The sequence below is a fragment of the Choloepus didactylus genome, chromosome 5, assembly GCF_015220235.1.
Source record: "Choloepus didactylus isolate mChoDid1 chromosome 5, mChoDid1.pri, whole genome shotgun sequence".
Classification (NCBI taxonomy): domain Eukaryota; kingdom Metazoa; phylum Chordata; class Mammalia; order Pilosa; family Megalonychidae; genus Choloepus; species Choloepus didactylus.
Window position 1 is genome coordinate 114,821,716 of NC_051311.1, and position 25,803 is coordinate 114,847,518.

General features: G+C 38.4%; 1 long non-coding RNA gene across 1 annotated transcript in view; it reads left to right on the forward strand.

Annotated features, from left to right (window-relative positions):
- The window catches only part of LOC119534415, a 104,139-nt gene that overhangs the window by 57,793 nt on the left and 20,543 nt on the right, over window positions 1-25,803 (forward strand). The window contains exon 2 of the long non-coding RNA XR_005217021.1: window positions 20,323-20,398. This is a non-coding gene — a long non-coding RNA (uncharacterized LOC119534415). The remainder of the gene's footprint in view (window positions 1-20,322; window positions 20,399-25,803) is intronic.

The window sequence follows — 25,803 nt, forward strand, 5'->3', positions numbered from 1 at the left end:
ACTGCCACCATGCCTCCCTGGTGTCTGATGAGAAATTGGAAACTAGTCTTATTGGGTATCCCTTGTATGTTATGAATTGCTTTTCTCTTGCTGCTTTCAGAATTCTCTCATTATGTTTGGCATTTGACATTCTGATTAGTATGTGTCTTGGACTGTCTTAACATTTATACAGTTTGAGGTACATTGCATTTCTTAGACCTGTATATTAATGCCTTTCATAAGTTGGGAAGTTTTTGACCATTATTTCCTCAAATATTCTTTCTGCCCCCTTTCCTTTCTCTTCTTCTGGGATACCCAAGACACATATATTCATGCACTTTGTGTTGTTGATCAGTTCCCAGAGATTCTGCTCAATTTTCCCCATTCTTTTTTCTACTTGTGCTTTTTTCTGTTCAAATTTGGATGCTCTGTTTTCTAGCCCACTGATCCTTTCTTCTACCTGTTCAAATCTGCTGTTGTGTGCTTCTAGTATATTTTTAATTTCATTGAGTGTATCTTCCATTCCCAAAGATCTGTTATTTTTCTTTGAATGCTTTCAAATTCTTTATGCTTACCCAATGTCTTCTTCATGTCCTTTATTTCTTTGGCCACTTTGTTGTATTTGTTTAGGAGATTTGTTTGAACATTTTTTATTATTTCCAGATTCTGAATCTCCTCTGACTTTTTGATTTGCTTCTTTGACTGGGCCATATCTTCCTGTTTCTTAATATGGCTTATTTTTTTGCTGATGTCTGGGCATCAGATTATCTTGGTGAGGTTACTCTGAAAGTCAAATTATCTCTTATGTCAAAGCTTTTGATAATTTTGGATTTGTGTTAATGTACTTCTTTGACACTTGGTTCATCAGTGTCACCCAACTAGGGCTTACCAGGGACCCACAAAGGGGTTGCAAACCAGCTTCACAGGGCCGCAGAGTACAGGTCAAGTAAAGATGCCTAACAGCCTTTAATTCTGTTCCCAAAGGGTGCACTTTCCCTGTCTGCCAGCAGATGGTGGTCTTTGGCAACCTATACCCTGCAGCCCTCAGAAGGCTGCCAATTCCATGCAATGGCTTAGTTGCCTGGCAGAATGTGTTTAAAACACTGGGGGTCCCAGCAATTAAAATTGGCTGGCCAAAAGCTGGCACAGTGTTAGACAATGCCCCACACTGTTTTGGGGAGAGTGGACTGCCACTGTCCTTTCAGTCTGGATCTGCCCACTGGCTGGAGACTGGTGAACTGGATGCTTTCTGCCCCATGAGTGGGGGATGGGCAGCAGGAGCTGAAGCTGAGGGGTGGTTACTCATGATCTCTCACTGCAACTTCTCCATTTCTTCCTCCTGCATTTTCCTGGGTGTTTTATAGCTCTCACCATCTCCAGAGCCCTAGATCTATTGTAGTCAGTTTCTGCCTGACCTTTGCTGTTTTTCTGGAAGAAGAGTGGGCCCAGCCTCTCCCTAATCAGCCATCTTGGATTGGCCCTTATATCTCCAGTCTTGTACCTCTTCTCCACAATGAGAGTTCCATGACAAAGAGATGCACACAAGATTCTTCCACCTCAGAAAATGCAAGGGAGTTTGTTGTAATTGCCCAAGATTTAACATATATTTTTATGTCAGATATACTACAAATACGAAGAATAAGGGAACCTGTTGGGTAATAGAATGCTATTATTAATTCCTATGTGAAAAGAAGATGTAAATGCAAATTTATCTCTTTGTTGTTATAAATCTGTTTCATAATTTGTATTTCTTTTTTATTGCAAAATATAACGTATACAGAAAAGTGATAATTTTCAAAGTACAATTTAACAAGTAATAAGAGCAAATTTCAAAGAATGTTATGGTTTATGGTTCCACAATTCAGTTTTTTCCCTTATTTGAAATATAACATATATACAAACATGTGATATCTTTCAAAGTACACTTTTACAAGTAGCTAAAGAGCAAATTTCAAGGCATATTCTGGGTCACAGTTTCACCATGTCAGTTATTTCCCTCTAGCTATTTTAGTAACTTAGAAACTAAAATATAATATATATATATTTATATTTATATAAAAATTTAGTATTTGTAATCCTTTGTTAAATCCTATCTTGTCAGGTGCTACCCCTTTCTCACATTTGATCACTTTCTCAATCTTCAGGAATAGCTGGGTAATGACTACCCTATGTTTTTCCTATTGAGAAAGGGTGTTAACATTATGAGGAAGGGGGATGCATCTGATTGATGTTCTTGGAGAGACTGTTGCCTCTGCATTTTTGGAACTTATCTGGCATATAAACACTCTGGAGGATTTAAGTTTCCAAAAAGTAAACTTAGTGAGTGAAACTTTTATAAAGTTTCAGATAGGGCCTTACGTATACTTTAGTATTTTCAGGACTACTGTGAATTAGGGCTTGGCATACTGTGGGCATTTGGAATATCTAGCTGGAGCTTGCATAAGAGTTATCTCCAGGATAGATTCTCAACTCTATTTGCAATCTCTTAGCCACCAAAACCTTATTTTATTACCTTTCTTTCCCCCCTTTGGGTCAAAAAGGCACTCACAATCCATCAATGCCAGGACCAGACTCATTCCTAGAAGTTGCATCCCATGTCCTAGAAGTTGTGTCTCATGTCGACAGGGAAATTCACTCCCCAGGGAGTCCCATGTGGGGGGGGGTTGATGAATTTATTTGCAGAGTAGGACTGTTTGTTTTGTTGTTGAGTTGTAGGATTTCTTTTTATATGTTGGCTATCAGTCTCTTGTCATATATATGGTTTCCAAATATTTTCTCCCATTGCATTGGCTGACTTTTCACCTTTTTGACAAAGTCCTTTGAGGTGCAGAAGCTTTTGGTTTGAGGAGTTTCCATTTATCTATTTTTTCTTTCATTGCTTGTGCTTTGGGTGTTAGGTCTAAGAAGCTACCTCTTATAGTTAGGTCTTGAAGATGTTTCCTGATGTTCTAGGAGGTTTTATTGTACTGTCTCTTATATTGAGGTCTTTGATCCCCTTTGAGTAAATTTTTGTATAGAGTATGAAGTAGGGGTCCTCTTTCATGCTTTTAGATATGGATATACAGTTCTCCCTGCCCCATTTGTTGAAGAAACTGTTCTGTCCCAGTTCAGTGGATTTGGGGGCCTTATCAAAAATCAGTTGACCATAGGTCTGGGAGTCTATTTCTGAACTCTCAATTTCATTCTATTGATCAATATGTCTGTCTTTGTCCAGTACCATGTTGTTTTGACCACTATGCCTTTATAATAGGCTTAAAAGTCAGGAAGTATAAGTCCTCCCACTTTGTTCTTTTCTTTTTTAGAATGTTTTTTGGCAAATCAAGGCCCCCTTCCCTTCCAAAAATTTGATAACTACCTTTTCCAAGTCTACAAAGTAGGTTGTTGGAATTGTGATTGGAAATGTATTGAATCTGTAGATCAGTTTGGGTAGAAGTTACATCTTAATGATGTTTAGCCTTCTTATCCATGAACATGGAATATCTTTCCACATATTTAGGTCCTCTTTGATTTCTTTTAATAGATTTTTGTAATTTTCTGTGTAGAAGTCTTTTACATTCTTGGTTAAATTTATTCCTAGGTACTTGATTTTTTTAGTGGCTGTGATTTTTTTTTTTTTTTTTTTGATTGCCTCTTCAGTTAGGTCATTAGTGTATAGGAACATTATAGACTTTTGCACATTAACCTTGTATCCCACCACTCTGCTGAATTTTTTTGTTAGCTCAGGTAGCTTTGTTGTCAATTTCTCAGGATTTTCCAAATATAAGATCATATCTTCTGCAAATAATGACAGTTTTACTTCTTCCTTTTAAATTTGGATGCCTTTTATTTCTTTTTCTTGCTGGATTGCTCTGACTAGAACTTCTAGCACAATATTGAATAATAGTGGTGACAGTGGGCATCCTGATCTCAGTCCCAATCTTAGGGGGAAGGCTTTCAGTTTCTCACCATTGAGTACTATGCTGGCTGTGGGTTTTTCATGTATGCCCTTCGTCATATTGAGGAAGGTTCCCTCAATTCCTACTTTTGAAGTGTTTTTATCAAAAAAGGATGCTGAATTTTGTCAAATGCTTTTTTAGCATTCTTTGAGATGATCATTTGATTTTTCCATTTTGATTTGTTAATATTTTATTACATTGATTGATTTTCTTATGAACTACCCTAGCATGCCTGGAATGAACCTCATTTGGTTGTGGTGTATGTTCTTTTAATGTACTTTTGGATTTGATTTGCAAGTGCATTATTGAGAATTTTTCCATCTATTTTCATTAGGGATATTGGCCTGTATTTTTCCCTTCTTGTAGCAACTTTATAAAATGAGTTAGGTAGTCTTTTCTCTTCAAATTTTGAAAGAATTGGAACAAGTTTGGTGTCAGTTCTTCTTTGGAAAGTTTGGTAAAATTCTCCTGTGAAGCCATTTGACCCTGGGCTTTTATTTGTAGGAAGCTTTTTGATGACTCTTTGGATCTCTTTACTTCTGATTGGTTTGCTGAGGTCTTCTATTTTTTCTCAGGTCAGTATAGGTTGTTCCATGTGTTTCCAGGAAATTATTCATTTCCTCTAAACTTTCTAGTTTGTTGGCATACAGTTGTTCATAGTATCCTCTTGTGAATTTTAAAAAATGTCTTGGAATACACAGTAATATCCCCCCTTCTCATTTCTGGTTTTGTCTATTTGGGTCTTCTGTTTTTTTACTTTGTCAGTCTTGTTAACGGTTTTTCAAACTTGTTGATCTCCTCAAAGAACCAAGTTTTGGTTTTATTTTTCTCTCTACTGTCTTTTTTCCTGATCATTTATTTCTGTTTTAATCCTTGTTATTTTATTCTACCACTTGCCTTAGGGTTAGTTTGCTGATCATTCTCTAGCTTCTTAAGTTGTTCAGTTATGTCTTTTTTTTTTTTTTATCTTCATTTTATTGAGATATATTCATATACAAAAAAAAAAAACAGTAAAAAAGAACACCCAAAGCATTCCATCCCCCCATCCCACCCTATTTTTCTTTCTTTTTTTTTTTTTTAATTCAGTTTTATTGAAATATATTCACAAACCATACAGTCATCCATGGTATACAATCAACTGTTCACAGTATGATCATATAGTTATGCGTTCATCACCACAATCTATTTCTGAACATTTTCCTTACATCAGAAAGAATCAGAATAAGAATAAAAAATAAAAGTGAAAAGAGAGTACCCAAACCATCCCCCCACCCCACCCTATTTGTCATTTAGTTTTTACTCCCATTTTTCTACTGATTTTTTTTTCAATTTTTTAACTTTGTTTATCAAAAAATTAAAAACAAACAGGCAAACAACCACCAAAAAAACCCCACAACATTTCAAACAAAACAATGGATTAAGGAAAACAAATAACCTAAAATAACTACTTTGCTTCCAATATGTTCCTACCATACCCCAAGAAAATTAATAAACCATGTCCAAACAGAGGAGTAAGAAAAACAAATAATCTAAAATAACTACATTGCTTCCAACATGTTCCTACCATACCCCAAGAAAATTAACAACCCCTAAGAAAACAAAGGAATAAGAGAAAAAAAAACCTAAAATAACTCTATTGCTTCCAACATGATCTTACTATATCCAAGAAAGTTTACAAACCATAATCATTCCTGAGCATTCCCATAACATTGAGATTACCCTCCATAGTTTATCTGTTCTTATTAGATTATCATTCCCCCTCCACTAATTGGTATCTCTAGGTCCCCTACATTCTACAGTATAAAACATTGTACATTTTTCACAGAATTCACATTAGTGGTAACATACAAAATCTCTCTTTTTGTGCCTGGCTTATTTTGCTCAGCATTATGTCTTTTTTTTTTTTTTTTTTTTTTTTAATCTTCATTTTATTGAGATATATTCATATACCACGCAGTCATACAAAACAAATCGTACTTTCGATTGTTCACAGTACCATTACATAGTTGTACATTCATCACCCAAATCAATCCCTGACACCTTCATTAGCACACACACAAGAATCACAAGAATAATAATTAGAGTGAAAAAGAGCAATTGAAGTAAAAAAGAACACTGGGTACCTTTGTCTGTTTGTTTCCTTCCCCTATTTTTCTACTCATCCATCCATAAACTAGACAAAATGGAGTGTGGTCCTTATGGCTTTCCCAATCCCCTTGTCACCCCTCATAAGCTACATTTTTATACAACTGTCTTCGAGATTCATGGGTTCTGGGTTGTAGTTTGATAGTTTCAGGTATCCACCACCAGCTACCCCAATGCTTTAGAACCTAAAAAGGGTTGTCTAAAGTGTGCGTAAGAGTGCCCACCAGAGTGACCTCTCGGCTCCTTTTGGAATCTCTCTGCCACTGAAGCTTATTTCATTTCCTTTCACATCCCCCTTTTGGTCAAGAAGATGTTCTCCGTCCCATGATGCTAGGTATACATTCCTCCCTGGGAGTCATATTCCACGTTGCCAGGGAGATTCACTCCCCTGGGTGTCTGATCCCATGTAAGGGGGAGGGCAGTGATTTCACCTTTCAAGTTGGCTTAGCCAGAGAGAGAGGGTCAAATCTGAGCAACAAAGAGGCATTTGGGAGGAGGCTCTTAGGCACAATTATAGGGAGGCCTAGCCTCTCCTTTGCAGCAACCATCTTCCCAAGGGTAAAACCTATGGTAGAGGGCTCAACCCATCAAACCACCAGTCCCCTATGTCTGTGGTCATGTTAGCAACCATCGAGGTGGGGTAGGCGAATACCCCTGCATTCTCCACAGGCTCCTCAAGGGGGCTCTACATATATTTTTCCTTGTTTTTTTTTTTTTTTCCAACTTTTTTCTTTTTTTTTTTTAAATCAACTGTATGAAAAAAAATTAAAAAAAAAAAAACATACAAGAAAAGAACATTTCAAAGAGACCATAATAAGGGAGTAAGAAAAAGACAACTAACCCAAGATAACTGCCTTACTTTCAACATGTTCCTACTTTACCCCAAGAAAGTTACCTAATATAGCAACATTTCTGTGAACTTGTTCCTACTATATCCATCAGAAATTAACAGACCATAGTCATTCCTGGGCATGCCCAGAACGTTAAATAGCTTATCTGTTCTTCTTGGATTATTATTCCCCCTTCCTTAATTCCTCTCTATTGCTAGTTCCCCTACATTCTACATTATAAACCAGTTGTTTTACATTTTTCAAAGTTCACATTAGTGGTAGCATATAATATTTCTCTTTTTGTGCCTGGCTTATTTCGCTCAGCATTATGTCTTCAAGGTTCGCCCATGGTGTCATTATGTTTCACGACATCATTCCTTCTTACTGCCGCGTAGTATTCCATCGTGTGTATATACCACATTTTATTTATCCACTCATCTGTTGAAGGACATTTCGGTTGTTTCTATCTCTTGGCAATTGTGAATAATGCTGCTATGAACATTGGCGTGCAGCTATCTGTTTGTGTCACTGCTTTCCGAACTTCCGGGTATATACCGAGAAGTGCTATCTCTGGATCGAATGGTAACTCTATATCTAGTTTTCTAAGGAACTCCAGACTGACTTCCAGAGTGGCTGAACCATTATATAGTCCCACCAACAATGAATAAGAGTTCCAATTTCTCCACATCCCCTCCAGCATTTGTAGTTTCCTGTTTGTTTAATGGCAGCCATTCTAATCGGTGTTAGATGGTATCTCGTTGTGGTCTTAATTTGCATCTCTCTAATAGCTAGTGAAGCTGAACATTTTTTCATGTGTTTCTTGGCCATTTGTATTTCCTCTTCAGAGAACTGTCTTTTCATATCTTTTGCCCATTTTATAATTGGGCTGTCTGTACTATTGTCATTGAGTTGTAGGATTTCTTTATATATGCAAGATATCAGTCTTTTGTCAGATACATGGTTTCCAAAATTTTTCTCCCATTGAGTTGGCTGCCTCTTTACCTTTTTGAGAAATTCCTTTGAGGTACAGAAACTTCTAAGCTTGAGGAGTTCCCATTTATCTATTTTCTCTTTTATTGCTTGTGCTTTGGGTGTAAAGTCTAGGAAGTAGCCATTTAATACAAGGTCTTGAAGACGTTTTCCTACATTATCTTCTAGGAGTTTTATGGTACTTTATTTTATGTTGAGATCTTTCGTCCATTTTGAGTTAATTTTTGTGTAGGGTGTGAGGTAGGGGTCCTCTTTCATTCTTTTGGATATGGATATCCAACTCTCCCAGCCCCATTTGTTGAAAAGACCATTATGACTCAGTTCAGTGACTTTGGGGGCCTTATCAAAGATCAGTCGGCCATAGATCTGAGGGTCTATCTCTGAATTCTCAATTCGATTCCATTGATCTATATGTCTATCTTTGTGCCAGTACCATGCTGTTTTGACAACTGTGGCTTTATAATAAGCTTCAAAGTCAGGGAGTGTAAGTCCTCCCACTTCGTTTTTCTTTTTTAGAGTGCCTTTAGCAATTTGAGGCATCTTCCCTTTCCAAATAAATTTGATAACTAGCTTTTCCAAGTCTGCAAAGTAGGTTGTTGGAATTTTGATTGGGATTGCATTGAATCTGTAGATGAGTTTGGGTAGAATTGACATCTTAATGACATTTAGCCTTCCTATCCATGAACATGGAATATTTTTCCATCTTTTAAGGTCCCCTTCTATTTCTTTTAGTAGAGTTATGTAGTTTTCTTTGTATAGGTCTTTTACATCTTTGGTTAAGTTTATTCCTAGGTACTTGTTTTTTTTAGTTGCTATTGAAAATGTTATCTTTTTCTTGAGTGTCTCTTCAGTTTGTTCATTTCTAGCATATAGAAACATTACTGACTGATGTGCATTAATCTTGTATCCCGCTACTTTGCTAAATTTGTTTATTAGCTCTAGTAGCTGTATCGTCGATTTCTCAGGGTTTTCCAGATATAAGATCATATCATCTGCAAACAATGACAGTTTTACTTCTTCTTTTCCAATTTGGATGCCTTTTATTTCTTTGTCTTGCCGGATTGCCCTGGCTAGCACTTCCAGCACAATGTTGAATAACAGTGGTGACAGCAGGCATCGTTGTCTTGTTCCTGATCTTAGAGGGAATGCTTTCAGTCTCTTACCATTGAGTACTATGCTGGCTGTGGGTTTTTCATATATGCTCTTTATCATGTTGAGGAAGTTTCCTTCAATTCCTACCTTTTGAAGTGTTTTTATCAAAAACGGATGTTGGCTTTTGTCAAATGCTTTTTCAGCATCTATTGAGATGATCATTTGATTTTTCCCTTTCGAATTTTTAATGTGTTGTAATACATTGATTTTCTTATGTTGAACCATCCTTGCATGCCTGAAATGAACCCCACTTGGTCATGGTGTATGATTTTTTTAATGTGTCTTTGGATTCGATTTGCAAGTATTTTGTTGAGGATTTTTGCATCTATATTCATTAGGGAGATTGGCTGGTAGTTTTCCTTTTTTGTAGCATCTTTACCCAGTTTTGGTATTAGATTGACGTTAGCTTCATAAAATGAGTTAGGTAGTGTTCCATTTTCTTCAATGTTTTGAAAGAGTTTGAGTAAGATTGGTGTCAGTTTTTTCTGGAAAGTACGGTAGAATTCCCCTGTGAAGCCATCTGGCCCTGGGCATTTATTTCTGGGAAGATTTTTGATGACTGATTGGATCTCTTTGCTTGTGATGGGTTGAGTGAGGTCTTCTGTTTCTTTTCTGGTCAGTCTATGTTGTTCATATGTTTCCAGGAAATTGTCCATTTCCTCTACATTATCCAGTTTGTTGCCATACGGTTGTTCATAGTATCCTCTTATAATTTTTTTAATTTCTTCAGGATCTGCAGTAATGTCACCTCTCTCATTCATTATTTTGTTTATTTGGGTCTTCTCTCTTTTTGATTTTGTCAGTCTAGCTAGGGGCTTGTCAATCTTGTTGATCTTCTCAAAGAACCAACTTTTGGTGATATTTATCCTCTCTATTGTTTTTTTTTCCTCTGTGTCATTTATTTCTGCTTTAATCCTTGTTATTTCTTTTCTTCTACTTGGTTTAGGATTGGTTTACTGTTCATTTTCTAGCTTCTTTAGTTGCTCCATTAGTTCTTTGACTTTGGCTCTTTCTTCCTTTTTAATATATGCGTTTAGTGCTATAAATTTCCCCCTTAGCACTGCTTTTGCTGCATCCCATAGGTTTTGGTATGTTGTGTTCTCATTTTCATTTGTCTCTATATATTTAGCAATTTCTCTTGCTATTTCTTCTTTAATCCACTGATTGTTTAGGAGTGTGTTGTTTAACCTCCAGGTATTTGTGAATTTCTAAGTCTCTGATGGTTATTGACTTTTAATTGTATTCCATTGTGGTCAGAGAATGTGCTTTGAATAATTTCAATCTTTTTAAATTTATTGAGGCTTGTTTTATGTCCCAGCATATGATCTATTCTGGAGAAAGTTCCATGAGCACTAGAAAAGTATGTGTATCCTGGTGATTTGGGATGTAATGTTCCGTATATGTCTGTTAAATCTAATTCATTTATCAGATTGTTTAGGTTTTCAATTTCCTTATTGGTCTTCTGTCTGGTTGATCTATGTATAGGAGAGAGTGATGTGTTGAAGTCTCCCACAATTATTGTGGAAACATCAATTGCTTCCTTTAGTTTTCCCAGTGTTTCTCTCATGTATTTTGTGGCACCTTGATTGGGTGCATAGACATTTATGATTGTTATTTCTTCTTGCTGAATTGCCCCTTTTATTAGTATGTAGTGGCCTTCTTTGTCTCTCAAAACATCCCTGCATTTGAAGTCTATTTTATCTGAGATTAATATTGCTACACCTGCTTTCTTTTGGCTGTAGCTTGCATGAAATATTTTTTTCCATCCTTTCACTTTCAATTTCTTTGTGTCCCTGTGTCTAAGATGAGTCTCTTGTATGCAACATATTGATGGTTCATTTTTTTTTGATCCATTCCGTGAATCTATATCTTTTATTTGGGGAGTTTAAGCCATTTACATTCAACGTTATAACTGTGAAGGCATTTCTTGAATCAGCCATCTTATTCTTTGGTTTATGTTTGTCATATATATTTTTCCCCTCTCTCTATTAATATCGTTTATTGTACCCATACCGAATCTCTTTAGTACTGAACCTTTCTCCATGTCTCTCTGTCCTTTCTTTGTTTCTCTGTCTGTAGGGCTCCCTTTAGTATCTCCATTAGGGCAGATCTCTTGTTAGCAAATTATCTCAGCATTTGTTTGTCTGTGAAAAATTTAAGCTCTCCCTCAAATTTGAAGGAGAGCTTTGCTGGATAAAGTATTCTTGGTTGGAAATTTTTCTCACTCAGAATTTTAAATATATTGTGCCACTGCCTTCTCGCCCCCATGGTGGCTGCTGAGTTGTGACTATTTAGTCTTATGCTGTTTCCTTTGTATGTGGTGAATTGGTTTTCTCTGCTGCTTTCAGAACGTGCTCCTTCTCTTCCTTGTTTGACAGTGTGATCAGAATATGTCTCGGAATGGGTTTATTTGGATTTATTCTATTTGGAGTTCACTGAGCATTTATGATTTGTGTATTTATGTTGTTTAGAAGATTTGGGAAGTTTTCCCCAACAATTTCTTTGAATACTCTTCCTAGACCTTTACCCTTTTCTTCCCTTTCTGGAACACCAATGAGTCTTTTATTCGGATGGTTTATATTATCTATCATATCCCTGAGGTCCGTTTCGGTTTTTCCAACTTTTTCCCCCATTCTTTCTTTTATGCTTTCATTTTCAATTCTGTCATCTTCCAGGTCACTGATTCGTTGTTCAGCTTTCTCTAGTCTTGTACTATGAGTGTGCAGAATCTTTTTAATTTGGTCAACAGTTTCTTTAATTTCCATAAGATCATCTATTTTTTTTATTTAGTCTTGCAATGTCTTCTTTATGCTCTTCTAGGGTCTTCTTGATATTCTTTGTATCCCGTACTATGGTCTCATTGTTCATCTTTAGTTCTTTGAGTAGCTGCTCTAGATGCTGTGTCTCTTCTGGTCTTTTGATTTGGGTGCTTGGGCTTGGGTTATCCTTATCGTCTGGTTTTTTCATATGCTTTATAATTTTCTGTTGTTTTTGGCCTCTTGGCATTTGCTTAAGTTGTTACGGTTGTTTTAGGATTTGTAGACCAATTGAAGTCCTTATCTCTAATTTATCAGATCTACAGCTTCATGGAGTACACTTTCTCTAACTAACCAGCAGGTGGCATCCACGAGCCACTTGTTCTCCACAAGCCAGTTCTCCCCTGCTTAGCCTTTTTGGTGAGTGGGGGAGTGAATCTTGTGGGGTCCAATTGGTGTACCAAGCTTGTGTGTGTAGTTGGTGTTGCCCGCCCTGTATATGGGGCGTGTTTCTGGGCAGTCAGGGCGGGGGGGGGGTGGCTCTAACAATCAAATCTCTCTGGTTATCCTGGAGTTTTAAAGCTGCTGCAATAGTCTAATCCTTCAGTTCAGTCCTGCCATAGTTTGTCTCTGCCACTGACCCACAAGTCCTTGGTATTGGTGTATGGCTCCTGAGACTTGCGAGTGGGTCCCTCTTCCAGGCCGTTCACCCCCTGGTCCTCTGTTGAGGGATGACTGTGCTATGTCACAGGTGAGTGCTGTCCCCCCAGGGCAGTTCTGGGCTGCTGGGCTGTGTAGGGAGGCTCCCAGTCTGCTGAAATGATGGCTGAATGGGGCTTTGTTAATTCACACTGCTCCACCTTCCCAACTCTGGGACAGTCAACTGAGGTTGCAGGGAAGGCTAATGTCCACGCCCAGTTTTGTGGTGTGTGCCTGTTATTTGAAGCGCTTCCGTCACACTGGGTTGTCTGGAGGAGCTCTGGGCTATGGGGCTGGCAATGGGCAGGAGTGTTTCCTGTCCACCAGGATGATGGTTGTGAGCGGACACCCCCCTTTTCTTGGGAAGTTGTGGTGTTTAGTGAATTTTCTCAGCCACTGGATTATTGCCTTTTGTCTCAGAGCTCTCTTAGTTCTGCTCTTGTCTTGACCTGCCCAAATTGCAAGCCTTTGAAGCTTTCTGTATTGGGCTTCTTAGAGTAATTGTTTTAGAAAAAGAAAAGAGGATTAAAAAAAAAAAAAGGGCCCTCCTCACAGATCTAATGGGTTATTGAAATGCTAAGAGACAAAGCAATTAGGGCCATTAAGGAAAGGTCCACAGGGCAGAGAGATCAGCTTTTCTTCGGGATTTGCATGTGAGTCTCAGGGCCTGAGCTCTGCCCTTCCCCTTTCTATGTTCACCAGAACTCCAAAAATCCTCCGCTTTTATTTTGGAGTTTTTCGTGCTGTTTTTTTTTATGCCTGTCTCCTCTCTGCTGGGCTGGCTGCTCTCAGATTCTCTGGTGTCTGGTCTCAGTCTATCTACGGTTGGAGTTTGGATTAGTAGAATGAGTTTCCGATAAGGGCTGCCACTGCAGTTCTCCCTTCTCCTTCCCAGCACTGACAGCCCCTCCTCCCACAGGACTGAGCCTGTCAGGGAGGGGCGTGTGTCCCCTGGCCGCAAAAACTTACAGATTTCTCTGATGTCAGCAGTTCTACGTTTTCATGAGTGCTGCATGAAGTATGCCCAAAGTCAGATTGCTCTGTGGTGTCCAGTCCACACAGTTCCTGGCTTTCTACCTACTTTCCTGGAGGAGTATCTAAAACATACAGCTCACCAGTCCGCCATCTTGCCCTGCCTCCTCAGTTATGTCTTTTGTTTCAGCTCTTTCTTCCTTTTTAATTTATACATTTAGAGCTATAAATTTCCCCCTGAGCACTGCCTTCTCTGCATCCCATAGGTTCTGATATGTTGTATTCTCATTTTCATTCATCTCTAGATATTTACCTGTTTCTCTTGTAGGTTCTTCTTTGACCCACTGATTGTTTAGGAGTGTGTTGTTTAACCTCCATGTATTTATGAATATTCTGGTTCTTTGATGGTTATTGATTTCTAGTGCATTCCATTATGGTCAGAGAATGTGTTTTAAATAATGTCAATCTTTAAAAATTTGTTGAGGCTTGTTTTGTGCCCCAGCATATGATCTATCCTGGAGAATGTTCTGTGAGCACTAGAGAAGAATGTTTAGCCTAGTAATTCGGGATGTAATGCTCTCTATATGTCTGACAGTCTAATTGATTTATCACATTGTTTAGGTTCTCGGTTTCCTTATTGGTCCTCTGTCTGGTTGTTCTATCTGTAGAAGAGGGTGGTTTATTGAAATCTCCCATTACTATTGCAGACATGTCTATTGCTCTCTTCAGTTTTGCCAATGTTTATCTCATGTACTTTTGAGCTTAATTGTGTGCATTTACATTTATGATTGTTATTTCCTCTTTGTGAATTGTCCCTTTTATTAATATATAGTGCCCTTCTTTGTTTACTGTGACATCTTTGCATTTAAAGTCTACTTGTCTAATATTAGTGCGGGTTCCCCTGCTTTCTTTTTGCTATAGCTTGCATCAAAAATTTTTTTCCATCCTTTCACTTTAGAACTCTTTGTGTCACTGGTTCTAAGATCCATCTTTTATAATTTGTATAATGATGGATCATACTTTTTAATCCATTCTGCCAGTCTGTATCCTTTAATTAGGGAGTTTAATCCATTCACATTCAAAGTTAATACTGTAAAGTAGGTTCTCGAACCAACCATCTTATCCTTTGGTTTTTGTTGGATCTATTTTTCCCCTCTCTCTCTTTTTTTTCCCTTTAAGTTATCCTTACTAATACACTAAAGTTCTGTGCCCTTCTCCAGACCTCTCTCTCCTTTCTTTTTTTATCAGCTGGCAGAACTTCCTTTAGTATTTCTTGCAGGGCAGGTCTCTTGTGAAATTCTCTTAGCACTTATTTGTCTGTGAATATTCTAAACTCTCCCTCAATTTTGAAGCAGAGCTTTGCTGGATAAAAAATTCTTGACTAGCACTTTTTCTCTTTCAGAATTTAAATATCTCATACCACTGCCTTCTCACCTCCATGGTGCCTGCAGAGTAATCTTATGTCATATGTGGTTTCCCTTGTAACTGGTGAATCTCTTCTCTCTTACCTTTCAGGACTTTCCTGTTCAGCATTTGACAAGCTGATTAGCGTATGTCCCACAGTGGGTCTATTTGGATTTGTTCTATTTGGAGTTTGTTGGCCTTCTTTGATTTACATATTTATGTCATTTAGAAGGGTTTGAAGTTTTCCCCTATGTCTTCAAATAATCTTCTAGTTCTTTACTCATCTCTTCTCTTTCTGGGACATAGAAGATTCTTATATTTTTGCACTTCATGTTGTCCATCGTTTTCTTGAGATCCATTTCAAATATTTTTTTCACCATTTGTTCTTTTGTGTGTTTGCATTTAATTGTTGTGTCCTCTAGTTCATTTATTCTTTCCTCTGCCTCTTCAAATCTGCTGTTGTGTCTCTAGTATATTTTTAATTTGATCAACAATATACTTTATTTCCATTGGATCTGCTGTTTTTTAATTTACTGTTTCAAATTCTCTCTCTCTTTTTTTTTTTTTTTTTTGCTTTTCTAAAGTCTTCTTGGTGTCCTTCACCTTTAGCCAATCCATTGAAATTGTTTTGGAGATTTGTGTGTACTTCTTTGATTAATTGCTCCAAGTTCTGTGTCTCCTCTGGTTTTTAAATTTGTTTGTTTGGCCTTTCATATCTTCTTGAGTCTTCATGTGCTTTGTGATTTTCTGTTGGCTTTAGGGCATTTGCTTATCTTTATAAGGCTATTTTGGGTACTGCAGGATTATTTGAACATATATATTTTTTGGCAGAGCCCCAGCTGGCTGCAGTGCACTTTCCCTGTCTTCCCAGCAGACGGTGCTCTGAGCCATCTCTTACCCTCAAGGCAGGTCTCCCCTAACTGTGCCTGTGAGCTGGGCAGTGTCCAAACTGGGTAGAAATCTAGTCAGTGTACCAGTTCTCCATGTGCACTGGGGACCACCAGCTCTGGGAGTGCAGGGTGGACCCTGTGCCATTTGGCAGGGATTCCACTTAAGGACACCCTGGGAATGGTGATTCCTGAACCTCTGATTGGATCACTCTTGGGCTGTGAGGCTGCACATCTCACTCTCCAGCTCAAACATGCCCTGCTCCCTGCCCACTGTGCACCTGTGAGCCTCTGGGGCATGGGAAGGGCTCCTGTGCTTCCATGTGGTGCCATCACCTATCCCTGCCTCTCCCCCAGCTCACCAGAGGCTTCTATGGAGGGAGAGTAAATGCAGTTGGCACAGGTCCACTGTTTCCTGGGTTCCCTAATGGGAGTTCCTGGCCATGGGGCTGAGGAGGATTCTCTCTCCAGCTAATTGCTGAGATGGGTGTGTAGGAGTGGAGAGTGGCTCTCTCCCCTGCTCAGTGGCTGTCTCATTGCTGCCAGCCCTCAGTGGTGGTCCCAGCTGAATAAACTCACCCCATCCTTTGAGACACAATTTCTCTGCTTTTTCATCCAAGTCCCCACCATGTATTGAGGAAGACCCTCTCTGGCTGCTGTCACCCTAAAACCATTCTCCTGGACACTTTCTGCCTTTTCTCTAGTTTCTTTCATGTTGGAGAAGTTTTCTCTGTCTTACCTATTCCACCATCCTCCTAGAAGTCCAATTTGTATTTCTTTTAAATATGTCTATATCAAATTATTAAAACATCAAAGGTATCAGTTTTTGGAGAGACCATGAAATATGTAGTTAAATACATAGATGAAATAGTTCAGAATGAGAGAGTAAGACAAGTATATATCTGCTTACCCACCACACATAATGCATATTAACCCATCATGCCTAACACATATTAGCATACTGACAGAATTAAAGTAAGGAAGGTAATATAGTGTATAATTCAAACATTAAACCTGCTGTCCCCATCTATCTATTTCTTATTGGAGATGGTTAACATCTATTAGCTAATTTGGACAGTTAGCTTTACTAGACTGAGTGGATCATGAAGCAGTTTGTTTGGGCCCCTTAATATCTCCTTTCTTGAATACCAAACATTTGATGTCTGTGTGCAGACTTGAATAAAGCATGATTCCTGTCATCAAGATGCTCACAAATTATTATGACATGTTAGCCTAGGTTTAAAGCCCTGTATCTTGTGCAGACCCTATAGCTGGCTCTGATTAAATAGGAGAACAAACTGTCTAATTTAAATGCAAGGTCATGTGCATATTTAACTTTAGCCCACAGGTCTGATTATTCCTTGTCTGCCTCTCTGTTCATTCTTACTAGCACCCATTACTCATGAACAGTCCCATCTCTGGCATCTCCGGTTCAGAGCCCCCACTTCAGACAAGTCCCACAGGGTTGTCTGGTACCAATTTTTATATTTTGAACAACCATTCCTTAGATTTTTAAACTCTGACACTTTAAATTATAGTTCTTTGTTCATTCTCTGTATTTGGAAAGCTCTTTCCAAGCGTACTATCAACTTTTTCTTATGGACATCACATATACATTCTATATTTGTAATTAGGTTTAGTTCCTTTGTTCTCTTTGATAGTTTACCTTATAACTTTACAATAATTCCCATATCATGTTTATATATATTATGGGAAAAGAAAACAATTTTTGTTTATGTATTGGTTCCTGTGAAGTACTTGACACTTCTAAGAGTAAATCCTTTGCTTTCTTTCATTCCTGCTCAAAAATTAGGGGGCAGGCAAAATAGTGTTAAAACAAATACAATACATTCATGAATTGAACACAATCCTAGACCCCAATATATTCATGAATTGAACACAATCCTAGACCCCAGAGGTCATGGGTAATCCTTCTAGGTGTGGAAAAAACCTGCCACTACCTCAGCTTTCTCCAGCCACACCAGTATTCACAAGGGCAGAGCACATGGTCATTCTCAGCCTGGACAGGATGCCAAAGCTTACTGTGGAGTGACTGGTCTGTGGTTTATTTCAGGCTTTTACCAAAGCTGATGTAAGCTACATGTGATTACCTAAATGCAAGGGGACAAATTGGAATATGGTCTTTCATGTTCATCTTATATATACAAGAGGTTATGGGTTCTCTGGGAAGCAGACGCTGAGATGGAGTTCAGTGTGCAAGCTGTTCATTAGAGAGTGTTTGGGAAGCAACACTTGTGGAAGGGTGGGATGGGAAGCAGATGTGGGCACAGGGGAATTTAAGCTGTGAGGGGACAGGGAATGATGATTTGGGGAGATGATGAGGAGATGTTCGTTTATGTTGGTCAGAGAAGTCCTCCCTGAGATGGTGACATTTCAGTAGAGACTTGATTGACAGTCAGGGGCAAGCAGGGTGGAACTCTGGGGGTGTGGACATCTTGGGCAGAGGAAAGGGAAGCATGAACATTTTGAACAGGATTGTGCTTTTCATATTTAGGATGCAGTAAGGGCAAAGAGGTTGAAGCAGAGTGAGGGGTGGCAGGAGAATTGGTAGGGACAGAGATCCAGGACCTATAGTGTGAGGGGCCCTCAACAGGAGTCTGGATTTCACCCTCAGTGTAATGGAAGGTCCCTGGAGAGCTTCTAACAGGGGAGAGACATGATCTGCTCAGTGGAAAAGGCACTGTAGAGGATTGTTCCGGTTTGCTAATGCTGCCATTTTGTAAAACACCAGAAATGGATTGGCTTTTATAAAGGGGGTTTATTTGGTTACAAGTTACAGTCTTAAGGTCATAAAGTGTCCAAGGTAAGGCATCAATAGGGTAACTTCACTGAAGGATGGCCATTGGCGTCCGGAAAACCTCTGTTAGCTTGGAAGGCACGTGGCTGGTGTCTGCTTGCTCCCAGGATGCGTTTCAAAATGGCATTCTCCAAATTGTTGCTCTTGGGGAGTTTTGTCCTCTCTTAGCTGCAGCTGCTCCTCAAAATGTCACTCTCAGTTGCTCTCCAAAATGTCTGCTCTGCATCTGGGCCTGTGTGGCTCTTTTTAAAGTACTTGAGTGATCCAATAAAGCCCACGCTGAATGGGTCGGGCAACACCTCCATAGAAATAATCCAATGAAAGGTCTCGCCCAGTTGATTGAGTCACATCTTCATGGAAACACTGAACCAATACTTCTAACCTAATCAACACTAATACGTCTGCCCCCACAAGATTGCATCAAAGAATATGGCTTTTGGCGGGACATAATATATCCAAACTAGCACAAGGATGTTGTGGAAATAAAGACACAGATTCATAATATATCTGTATATTTTAAATACTTCCAATATCTAGAAAGCAGGATGGAGAGAGGGAGAATGTAGTGTATGGGTAGAGAGACCTACTCTCTCAGTTCTTTAGTACTTTGAAATTACAGATTTCCTTTTGTATACTTTTCTGTGGAATAAGTAAGTGGAAATAGCCAGGAAACTTGAGAAAGCCATCAGGAGGCTCTTTTTGAAACTAATTTCCTTTGTATTTAGGATTTTTTTTTTTTCAACACAGGGATCTGTAGACAGGTGTCTTGAGAGAACAGGTGAGTGGAGATGTTATCAAGGGCCAAAGGTGAGACCTCTCCCCCCTTAGGAGGTGCGTCTCGTCCAGATGAGTGATGATGGTGGCCGGGAGCAGGGTGCTGGCAGAGAGGTTGGGAAGACGGGGCTAGGTTTGAAATTTACTTTGAAAGTAGAACTAAGAGAACTTGAAGATAGATTGGAAATGGGAGACAAGAGAAAGAAAAGACTTACAGGGAAAGAAAAGTCTAGGTTTTTGGCTTGAGTGACTGGGAGAAGGGGGGTATAGTTAAAGAGAAAGGGACAAGTGTCAGGGAGAAATAGATGTGCAGGAAGATCTCACTAGGTCTTCTGGACATGCTACATTTGACAGGTTTATTAGATAACCAGTTGATTTTCTCAAGAAGTTGCATTTTGAATCTGGACCAGGGGAGACCTTGGGGCTGACTAGGGCATTGTGAGTGGTTGGATGACATTCAGAGCCCTGGCGCTGGATGAGATCACCTAGGGATCTAATAACCAGCTGAAGTTGGTGGCAGGAAAAGATGATATGCAAATTTATGACTGGATGTTAAGTAGACCAGAATTTATTTTTGTGATTGCATGTACCAAAAGTTAAAAACAAAGTTGTATGTCTCAGAACACACACACACACACACACACACACACACACACACACACACACACACACACAGGTGTATCCTCAATTTATGTCTCTTATTTGTAAATTATGTGTAAGAAGTACCATGATTAATAACCTAGGTGCATTATAAAACAGGCAAAATAAGGATGAGTTAAAGATTAAAAAATAAGTAGTATTTTAAAAGCAATATTTTATTCCGTAATGGTAGAAAAACTGTTTCCATCTCATTTAACTATTAATAAGAATGAAATGAATGCACTTCATTATTGCTGAAAATCTTGGTTTAACACATTTTCATACTGCACTTTGAATATCCCATTTGTTCTAAATTTAGTTTGTTTTGATGTTTGTTTTCAGGGATGTCAAAGCTGAAAAAGTCTCCTCACCAAGATCTGAAAGGAATAAATGCACCATTGAATGCCATGCTGTAGCGGTAACTATCGCCCTCTTTCATTTGTTCAATTTCAAAGTTATGATATTCTTTGTCAATTCCAAGCTCTAATTGTGCTTAGTGTTTTAAAATAACGTGACTAATAAATTTTCATTTTTATATCAGGTCTTACAAATGAATCAGAAAGAATTGTACATTATATAAATAACAAATAAGTTTGAAACAATGCATGTTTTAGACATTGCTGAAATAATATAGATGTTTTTTTCCATTTTTGTGTGTGTTCAGGATGCTTCTTTTTAAATATCTTGGTAATAGGAGTGGCTTCATTCTAGTTTATATCCAAGGATAAAATATGTGTAGGAGGAAATTCGTTGTTAGTGAAAGTAGATGTAAATCCAGAGGTTGAATAGTTTCTTGTTCATTTTGAACTTTGGGGGACTGTGTTCCTATAACATCTGCTTATCACTGTTACCATCATCGTTGATGAAGATTTAGTACTAGGAGAAGCTCTCTATAGAAATCTTGGAAAACCTTGCTATTCTGTTGTTAGCATGTTCTTCCAAATGTACTTTGCAGGCCTATTTTGTGGGAATTAGTTAAAATAATTAATATATTCACTTAGCTGAGCCCATTCTCCTCATTAGAATGTTTTTATGAAGGGAGGAATGTTGAGGTGTCCTAGTTACCTAAAATGGGGCTCAGCACACGGAAGACATTTTGTGAATATTTGTTGACTGAAGTTGAACGAAGGCATGAGGGTGCCGTCCACCTGGGGCATTGTTCTAGTTTGCTAATGCTGCTGGAATGCAAAACACCAGAGATGGATTGGCTTTTATAAAGGGGGGTTTATTTGGTTACACAGTTACAGTCTTAAGGCCATAAAGTGTCCAAGGTAACACATCAGCAATCGGGTACCTTCACTGGAGGATGGCCAATGGTGTCCGGAAAACCTCTGTTAGCTGGGAAGGCACGTGGCTGGTGTCTGCTCCAAGTTCTGGTTTCAAAATGGCTTTCTCCCAGGACATTCCTCTCTAGGCTGCAGTTCCTCAAAAATGTCACTCTTAGTAGCTCTTGGAGTGTTTTTCCTCTCTTAGCTTCTCTGGAGCAAGAGTCTGCTTTCAACAGCCATCTTCAAACTGTCTCTCATCTGCAGCTCCTGTGCTTTCTTCAAAGTGTCCCTCTTGGCTGTAGCTCCTCTTCAAAATGTGACTCACAGCTGCACTGAGCTCCTTGTGTTATGTCAGCTCATTCATATGGCTCTACTAATCAACTTAGACCCACCCTGAATGGGCGGAGCAACACCTCCATGGAAATTATCCAATCAGAGTCATCACCCACAGCTGGGTGGGGCACATCTCCAAAGAAACACTCAAAGAATTACAATCTAATCAACCCTGATAATGTCTGCCCATACAAGATTACATCAAAGATAATGGCATATGGGGGACATAATACATTCAAACTGGCACAGGCATTGTGGGAAACTTCAGCATAGTACCTGATGCAGACGTAGGACATGCAGCTAATCTGAGAGCACTGGGGCCAGCCAGTACATTAGCATGTGTCAAAGGTAATATATTTTTTTAGACTAAAAGGAAATACAAACGAAAATTCTAATAATTTCTTCCTACATTCCTGTGGATCATCTTGTGTACCCTTCTTGGACACTAGTGATTTTTGACTCCAGGGAAAAATTATAGTTTGCTGAATTAACGCCATTTTTCACAATTCCTTTCCAAGTGTTTGCTTCAGGGAAATGTTGACTTAGCTTTTATTATGAGATGCAAATTGTGTGAAACCCAACCATAGTTTTGTTTATTAATGAGCCTAATGACATTAATGAAGGCAAACCATCTCATTAAATATGACTGAATAATTATCTTTGACAACAGAACTGAACACAGGCTATTCATCAGTCCCTAAATGAATTGGTTGTCTCTACTGGATTCTAAAAAGAAAAATCGAATCTCAATTTAAAGCTGGAAACACTCGTAGGCCTCTGACAGGTGGCATGTCAAAGCTCTATGTGAAGGCTATGGGACACTGGCTAATGACCCGAGGGTGGCTGCTGGAATTTCCTCCCGTGTTCTCTCAGGTGCTGTTGCTTTTATTTGGCTGTGACAGGCAATAGGGACCTTCCCGGACATACTATAGCTACAGCCTCACTTCAGCTCAGTTGCCATCCACAGTGGGAAAAAGCAATGTGAGAACAAGGTTCTACTGGATCTATGCATTTCAACATAAGCTCTCTAGAGAAATCCCTCCCTCAAGGAAGCAGTTATAAAAGCTCCAATTCCTTGATAACTACTATGCTAAATGAAAATTTTCTCTCTATATATATTTAATACATTTCTTATTGTGAAATTTAATGATATACAGAACAGTGATAACTTTCAAAGTACAATTTAATAAGTAGTTAGCAAATTTCAAAGAATATTATGGATTACAGTTCAACGATTTCAGTTATTTCCTTATGTGATATGTAACATATATACAGAAAGGTGATAACTTTCAAAGTACAATTTAATGAGTAGTTATAGAGCAAATTTCAAAGAATTTATGGGTTACAGTTCCACCATTTCAGTTTTTCCTTCTAGCATCTAAAATATATACATACATACATATATATATATAATGTATATATAAAGATTCAGTATTCATAATCTTTTGTTAAATTCTATCTTGCCTGTTGCTACCCCTTCCTCTTGTTTAATCACTTTCTCGATCTTCAGGGGTGTCTAGGCAGTGCCCACCCTAACGTGTTCATATTGATAAGGGGTGTCGACATTAGGAGGAAGGAGGCTGCATCTGGTTGATGTTTTCAAAGAGGCTGTTGCCTCTGGGTTTTAGGACTTGTCTGGCATAGGAACACTCTGGTGGATTTAAGTTTCTGAAAAATAAACATAGTGAGTGAAACTTCTATAGAGTATCAGATAAGGACCTAGGCATTTTGGGACTACTGTCATTTAGGGCTTAGCATACTGTGGCCATTTGAGATGTATAGCTGGAACTTGCATAAGAGTAACCTCCAGGATAGCCTCTTGACTCTATCTGAAATCTCTTAGCCACTGTAACCTTATCTTGTTACCTTTTCCCCCTTTTGGTCAAGAAGGGATTTTTCAATCCCTCAATGCCAGGGCCAGGCTCATTCCTGGGAATCATATCCCATGTTGCCAGGGAGATTCACTCCCCTGGGAGTCATGTCCCACATGGGGGTGGGGGGGATGTTAATGAATTTATTTGCCAAAGTAGGTTTAGAGAGAGAGACCACATCTGAGCAACAATAGAGGTTCTCTGGAGATGCCCCTTCAGCATAATTATAGAATGGTTTAGTCTCCCTTTTACAGCCTTAAGTTTCTCAAGAGCAAGCCTCAAGATAGAGGACTTGAGTTATTAAGTAGGAGGTTCACATAGCATTTATTCTGTCCAAGGTAAAAAATCAGTATCTCACATTATCTTCACTTAGTTGTACAATCATCATCACTCTAATGATAACACAAAGCATTTCAAAGCTCTTATCAGCCCCTAATTATTCATCCATATTATTAGTGTAGTACTGGTAAGGTGTTACTATAAAATATAAAATATAGTCTATAATGTATAATTCGTAGTTTTCCATATACCACTCAGTTGTTAACTCTTTATACCAGTGTCATACCTTAGAAGTAGATCATGCAAGCACTTATTTATATTCATAGTATTAATCTGTGCAAAACATACCTTTAAACAATCCCTTTCAATCATGTCCACCTTCAGTGCAGGACTGATACTTATAATCCCATCAATAAACTATCATCACCCTTGTCCATTTCCATACCTTTAAGCTCACCCTCATTAACTTGTCTGTACATGTAATCATTCCCCCTTCACTAGCTTCTGTCTGTCTCCAGTTCCCCTATATCCTACATTATAAGATACTGATTTTACCTTGTCCAGGGAGTTCATATTAGTGATAACATACAATATAATTTTTATGCCTGGCTTATTTCACCCAGCATTCTGTCTTCAGGGTTTATCCATGTTGTCATATGTTTCAGGACCTCATTCCTTCTTACTGCTGCATAGTATTCCATTGCATGCATATACCACATTTTGTTTATCCACTCATCTATTGAAGGACTTGGATTGTTTCCATCTCTTGGCAATTGTGAACAATGCTACTATGAACATCAGTTTTCAAATGTCTGTCTGTGTCACTGCTTTCAGATCTTCTGGGTATATACAGAGAAGTGGAATTGCCAGATCATAGGGTAATTCAATATCTAGTTTTCTGACGAACTACCAAATTGTCTTCCATAGCAGCTTTACCAGTATACATTCCCACCAGCAATGAAGAAGAGTTCCAATTTCTCCACATCCTCGGTAGATTCCTGTTTGTTTAATGGCAGTCATTCTTATTGGTATGAGATGATATCTCATTGTAGTTTTGATTTCCATTTCCCTAACAGCTAGTGAAGATGAACATTTTTTCATATGTTTTTAGCCATTTGTATTTCTTCTTTGGAAAAATGTCTTTTCAGATCTTTTGCCCATTTTATAAATTGCTGTTTGTACTACTGTTGTTGAATTGTAGGATTTCTTTATATATGCAGGATATCAGTCTCTTATCAGATATAAGGTTTCCAAATATTTTCTTCCATTGTGTTGGCTTTCTACTTCACCTTTTTGACAAATTCCTTTGAAATGTAGCAACTTTTTACTTTGAGAGTTCCCATTTACCTATTTTTTTTTCATTGCTTTGGGTGTAAGGTCTAAGAAGCTGCCTCCTAATACTATGTCTTAAAGATGTATCCTTACATTATCTTCTAGGTGTTTTATGGTACTGTCTTATATATTGAGGTCTTTGATCCACTTTTGAGTTAATTTTTGTATAGGGTGTGAGGTAAGGGTCCTCTTTCATTCTTTTGGATATGGATATCCAGATCTCCTGGACTCATTTGTTGAAGAGACTGTTCTGTCTCAGTTCAGTGGATTTGGTGGCCTTATCAAAAATCAGTCAACCATAGATCTGGGGGTCTATTTCCAAACTCTTGATTCAATTCCATTGATCAATATGTCTATATTTATGCCAATACCATGCTCTTTTGACTACTATGGCTTTATAGTAGGCTTTAAAGCCAGGAAGTGTAAGTCCTCCCACTTTGTTTTCCTCTTTTAGAATGTTTTTAGCAATTCCAGGCCCCTTTCCCTTCCAAATAAATTTGACAGCTAGCTTTTCCAAGTCTGCAAAGTAGGTTGCTGGAATTTTTTTTTTTTATTCAGTTTTATTGAAATACATTCACACACCATACAATCATCCATGGTATACAATCCACTGTCCACAGTATGATAACATAGTTATGCGTTCATCACCACAATCTATCTCTGAACATTTTCCTTATATCAGAAAGAGCCAGAACAAGAATAAAAAATAAAAGTGAAAAAAGAACACCCAAATCATCCCC